The following is a 5,819-nucleotide window of genomic DNA, read 5'->3' as shown; positions in this document are numbered from 1 at the left end:
GGAGACTAGTCTCATTAAAAATGGCAGATGTTGGGGCACCAGGGGGGCTCAGTCATTAAGCGTCTGACTTCCAGTCAGGTCATGATCTCACAGGTGGTAAATTCGAGCCCACTGGGCTCTGCCCTGCTGGTGCAGAACCTGCTTGGGATTCTCTCTCTGTTCCCCTCTCTGCCCTTCCTCCACTTGCATGCACACACTTTCTCTCTCTCTCAAAATAAATAAATACATTCTTTTTAATGGAAGATGCATGGGTATCATAGCCTGAAAAGGGGCATGTGACTCAATCCCGGCCAGTGGGACCTGGGTAGGGGCAGATATCTGCAGGCAAGCTAGTTAGAAGTTTTCCTTAATGATCAAAAACGAAGCTTGAGAATTGGGGATAGGAGAGCCTTTTTTGGACCTGTGGAGATAGCTGTCTATAATGTGATGACCGGAAGTATGGCAGCCATTTTGAAACCACAAAAGCACAAGCTGAGTAAAACATAGCAGCAAAAGTATCTGCACCCAAGACTGCTAAGCCACTGCCCAACTCGGGAATACCTTATCTTTAGATATCATATTCTAGAATAATAAACAATAAATACAAGTCATCTTTTAGTAAGCATTCTGAAAACATCCTAACTGCTGCACAGATCAATAAGAAAAAGACAACTCATTGGGTCACCTGGGTGGCTCAGTCGGTTGAACATCTGACTTCCACTCAGGTCATGATCTCACGGTTCATGGGTTTGAGCCCCACCATCGGGCTCTATGCTGACAGCTCAGAGCCTGGAGCCTGTTTCAGATTCTGTGTCTCCCTCTTTCTCTGCCCCTCCCCCACTCGCGCTCTGTCTCCGTCTCAAAAATAAACAAACATTAAAAAAAGAAAAAGACAACTCAACAGAAAATTGCATAAAGGATACAAACAGAAAACTCTCATAAGAGGAAATATGGATAGTCAAAAAAACATTCTAAAAGATGTTCAACATTGCTAATAATAAAAGCAACACCAATGAACAAGTTTTTTGCCCAGTAGACTTACAAAATTTAGTAATACTAGAGTTGGTAAGTATTTGAGGAAACAGGGCTTCTCAGATTTCTTAGCAGATCGCAAACTGGTACACTGATACACAATTTAACATAGTTTATTAAAATGTGAAATGTGCATCCCCTTCAACCCAACAATTCTACAGAAATACTCACACATGCACACAAAGATGTTTGTACAAGGATGTTCAGTATTGCACTGCTTGTTAAGCCAAAGAAAAAAATCTTAAATAGTGCAAGGTCCATGAGTAAGGAATCGAGTAAATAATTTATAGTCCACTCTACTGTGGAATAGCCACAGTCATACAAAATAATGGAGTAAATCTGTGTATGCTGGCATTTCAATCTATTCAAGATATACTGTTAAGGAAAACACACAAATTACAGAAGAGTAGGTATGCATCCCATTCTCATTTTTTTTGTGTGAAGTAAAAAATGCTTTTATATGCACTGAAATAAATCTGAGACAGTATATAACAAAGAATTATCACTAGGAGGTTAATATGAAGCCCCTCAATTTTAAATTTTACATATTTCTGTGTTTAGGAGCTTGTGTGTGTGTATGTGTGTGTGTGTGCGCGCGCACGCACGTGTGTATGCATGTACTGCTTTTGCAATTAGAAAAAAAATGTATTTTAATCAAATCAATCAAAAGAAAGACCTGGTTTTCCACTAGCATTCACTACTGTTTCAAGAGAGTTGTAGCCAAATGTCTCAAATCTTCCCAAAGCCCAAGATGCTAGATTCCAGCCTGGGAATCTGTCTCTTGTGCAGAGCTTGAGGGTGACATGAGACTGGCCCTCCGGTCACGAACGGGAGCTCCAAGAGACAGCATCCAAGGACAAGAGCTAAAGAGATAGCCAAAGAGCTCACCCCATGGGGCCAGGCAGAGAGGCAAAATCCACTGGATGAGAACCTCTGACACCAAGCCAAAGCCAGCTGGCACTGAATGGAAGGTGTTTGTGGCTCTGAAGTGATCTGAACAGCTGAGGTGGAGTGTGGCTCACAGGGCATCTGCCACCTCAGAAGCCGGAAGGGAGGAAACCATCAAGGTAGGGAGCCATCAGTGAATAACCAGAGTATAAAGAAGCAATAAAGCATTATGCTTGTTTCAATTTCCTATTTAGAATGGTTTCAGACTTTCAAAAAGGAAAAGAAAAAACATTTACCTTCTTAAATTATAAAGTTTTTTAGGTGTAATTTAATTTCTTTCCAGTCATAGGTCTGTGAAAATTTGCATACTGCCATGATGCAAATAATTTTTTTTTTTTCAGAGCACCTCATTATACTCCACTGGCTTGGAAGGATTTTATAAAATCAAGCCTATCCCTCTTCCTTTGACATATGATTTTGGTAAATGATCATCATATCAGACAGTTGCTGCAAGATGGTACCCCCAACTCCCAAAACATTCGTCTGGGAGGAAGAAGTTCCCTTCCCCATTTCTATCCCCCGAAAGCTGTTTGTCTGAGCCCTCTAGGGCAGGCAGCCATCGCCCAGTGCAGCAGAGCAGGGTGAGAAGTCCTTTTTAGGCAAGATATTAAAAGGAGTTGGCTGAGCAGATCTAAAACCCTTGGTCAACAGGGCGGGGCCAGCCCCGGGGCAGAAGTATTACTTCACAGTTGCATCGGCTTCCTGTGGCTGCCAATAGAGGCGGCATCTGGCAGCCAGCCCACCGCAGAGAAGAGGGAACTCCGCAGAGAAGAAACTAGCAACGAGGCCCCAAAGGTGGAAGTGCAGCCTGAGAAACTTGAGCCAGCCCGGGACTGTGCCGGCCTTGCCATTCACTCTGCAGGGTGTGGCGTGCAGGACCCCCCGGCTTCACAAGACTGATATGCCTCCTGTGGTGAGCACATTCCATGTGCACTTTTCACACACTATTTCATCCCTATCATTTATTCCATATCATAAGGCTATTAGGCAGGTGCTGTAATTTTTCCATTTTTCAGACAGAGAAACGGAAGCCCAAGGAGGTGAAATAACTTGCCCCAGGACGCACAAGCAGGAAACAGAGGAGCCAGGATTCAAACCCCCTGTGTGGCCATCCCTGGAGCCCAGACTCTGACCGCAGCAACTTCAGCTTTCAAGTGAAAATCAAGATGATGAGGTAAAGGTTAGTGCTGCCTCCAACTGACACTGGGGATTGGAGCAATCTTGTCTCCTCCCTTGTAGGTAATATTTTGGGTTTCCTTCCTTGCACACAACCAGGCAAATGACTGCAATTCTAAAACGAGATAAATATAAAAACAAGAAGTGAAACACTACAGACACCTGAAACCCGACCATTTCTGCAAGCTCGAGCTAGCAGAGTGGCCTCGCAACAGAAATAGTTCTGTCCTGTTTAGATAGGCTTTGTTTTGCTACATGGCTGCATATGCAGTGAAGTGATATCAAGTCCTGAGGGTCCACTCCTTTGATGAGTTAAACACACAAAGGCCTACATTTTGATGTAATCTGATAGCATGTAGTTAAGTCCTAGACAAAGTGCAACTGTGAGGAAGTGATAAACCCAACTTCCTGCACAAAGCCGCCTGAGATAACACTTTCCATGGACTGGAGAAAAAAAGAGAGAGAGAGAGAGAGAGAGAGAGAGAGAGAGATGATTGCTACAGAATTTTAAAAGAACTATTCCATTCTTAACAAATAAACCCTTCTCCATGGGGCTCCAGCAACAGCTAAATAAAACTGACTGCAGTCAGGTGACTATGTAGTATTTCCACATATGACTTAATTCTCACTTTTATTCATAGACAGTGTCAATCACTGGAGATTCACTTGATTTTTTTCTCTTAAGAGTACTTTAGTTCAAACTCGAAATCTCAAGTATCTTCTTGGCCAGAACATCCCTGCAGTTGACCAAGAACTCGAATTGAGGGAATTGAGTTTGCATTAACTGGCTTAATGGTGTTCCCACTGAGTCATTAAAGAGGTTGAATCAGTCTGAATAAACACACATTGGAAGAGTTGTCAGATTATGGAAGGACCAATAACTATTTCCACAATGCCAAAACAAGGTCAGTCATGGTTTCACTAAGGGTTCTCAAGAATCATGTCCTATCTAAACAACCAATAAGGGCTGACTGTGCTGGGAATTTTCTGTGAATACATTTACTCCTTTACTAATATCGCAAATATTGTAGAGATTTTTATCTCACAATAGTCCCCAAAGAGCACCTACTATGTGCTAGGAAATACAATAGCAAACACAGAAAGAAACAGCCCCTTCCCTCAAAGACTAGTTAGGAAGATGAATAAACATAGAAATATGTGTAAATCACAAATTTTATTGAGTGCTTTGATGAGAAAGGACAGGGTGGCCTGATTTCGGTTTTGGATGAGGTGATCACTTCCCTGATGATGTGATATTTAGGCTTGAATCATTCAAGCAGACCAAGAGGGAGGGAAGACAGTTTCGGCAGAGAAAATAGGCCATATCAAGGCCTTGAGTTGGCAAACAGCATGGTGCCTTCAGAAGCTAAAGGAAGGCCATGTGTCCAGAATAAATTAAATAAGGAGAGAGAGAGTCTGATATAATCCTGGAAAGCACAGAGGAGCCAGATCAGGCAAGGGCCTTGCAGGCCATGTAAAGAAGTTTGGCTTTATTGTGAGCATACTGGGGATTATTCCAGAAAACACTGCTGAACCTCTAATAGTGTTTTGTTTGTACATTGTTTACTAGGCAAGGCTCTCAGAGAAATGAAGCAGCCCTAACATTCTTTGGGGAATATTGTGAGATAAAAATCTCTACAAGTAATCTGGAACATTAAAGGTATTCCCCTCAGTTCAGCCAGTTCAGCCAAGCCACAAACTGGGAGGGGGGAAAAATCAGAATGATAAAAAAATTTAACGAACCACATGTCATTTTATTATTTTGATATGATTATAGAGTCACATGGTTGTACATATAGATACACTGGCCATATGGACAAATCCTCTTGTTTTACAAAAGAAACTAAGGCCCAGAAATAGACTTTGGAGATTCCTTTGCTGCAGTCATTGGGATGGGAAAGTGAATGTCCTGCTGCTGAGAATATCACAATGGATCTGAAAAACTGGGCTTCCAACATGTAAAACCAGTTTCAAGTTTTCTTTCATTAGGGCTTCTTAATGTGTTGGTTTTATTCCACAATCAAGTGATGCTTTAAATCTTTCAGGCACAGGTTAATAAAAGTCATTTTTTCCTCTTGTGTCTATTTCCAAGCCCTGACCCTTATGTTTCTGAGAACCTACTCTGCGTAAACCCCACTGGCTGCCTGGCCCTCAACTGATGGGTTTTGAAGCACTGAGTATGATTAGCGATTTGCTTTTGATTCTGAGGCTCGTGACAAGGGATCCTGGCCCTCCTTCAGGTGAAGCTAGGGAATTTGCTGGTTTGAGATTGAATCAAGTTCTTAAAAAAAGGATTGACACTTCAGGGCCAACCAGACATTGCCTTTGCTATTCTGATGACTTTCCACTTGGGGCTGAGTGGATTCCTGCTATGTAGTAGCATTTTGACCTCAGTACAGTTTCATTTAGTTGACCTCAGAGAAAATCCTCTACCTCTCTGGGCCTCTACTTCTCTTCAGATGATGCCTAAGACACTTACATGTCCAACATTCTATATGTTGGCAAGACAAATAAAAAAAGTTTAGAATCTTGACAGAAAATGTCCTTAGCACCTCACTTCCTATAATAGAATGGAAAGAAGGAAGGAAGGAAGGAAGGAAGGAAGGAAGGAAGGAAGGACGGACGGACAGAAGAAGACTGGGGTTGGAGGAGAGAGAAGGAGGGAGGGAGAGAAGGTAAAAAGG

The 5,819-nt window shown here is 42.3% G+C and overlaps 1 long non-coding RNA gene across 1 annotated transcript; it reads left to right on the top strand.

Annotated features, from left to right (window-relative positions):
- The first annotated feature begins 2,348 nt into the window (after positions 1-2,348).
- Positions 2,349-5,226, top strand: LOC122493544. The gene is made up of 2 exons (XR_006299917.1): positions 2,349-2,872; positions 2,976-5,226. It is a non-coding gene; the product is annotated as an uncharacterized LOC122493544 (long non-coding RNA).
- The last annotated feature ends 593 nt before the right edge of the window (positions 5,227-5,819 follow it).

The sequence above is a fragment of the Prionailurus bengalensis genome, chromosome D2, assembly GCF_016509475.1.
Source record: "Prionailurus bengalensis isolate Pbe53 chromosome D2, Fcat_Pben_1.1_paternal_pri, whole genome shotgun sequence".
Classification (NCBI taxonomy): Eukaryota; Metazoa; Chordata; class Mammalia; order Carnivora; family Felidae; genus Prionailurus; species Prionailurus bengalensis.
The sequence above is the reverse complement of the archived record's forward strand: the minus strand, read 5'-3'. Positions and strand labels throughout refer to the sequence as shown.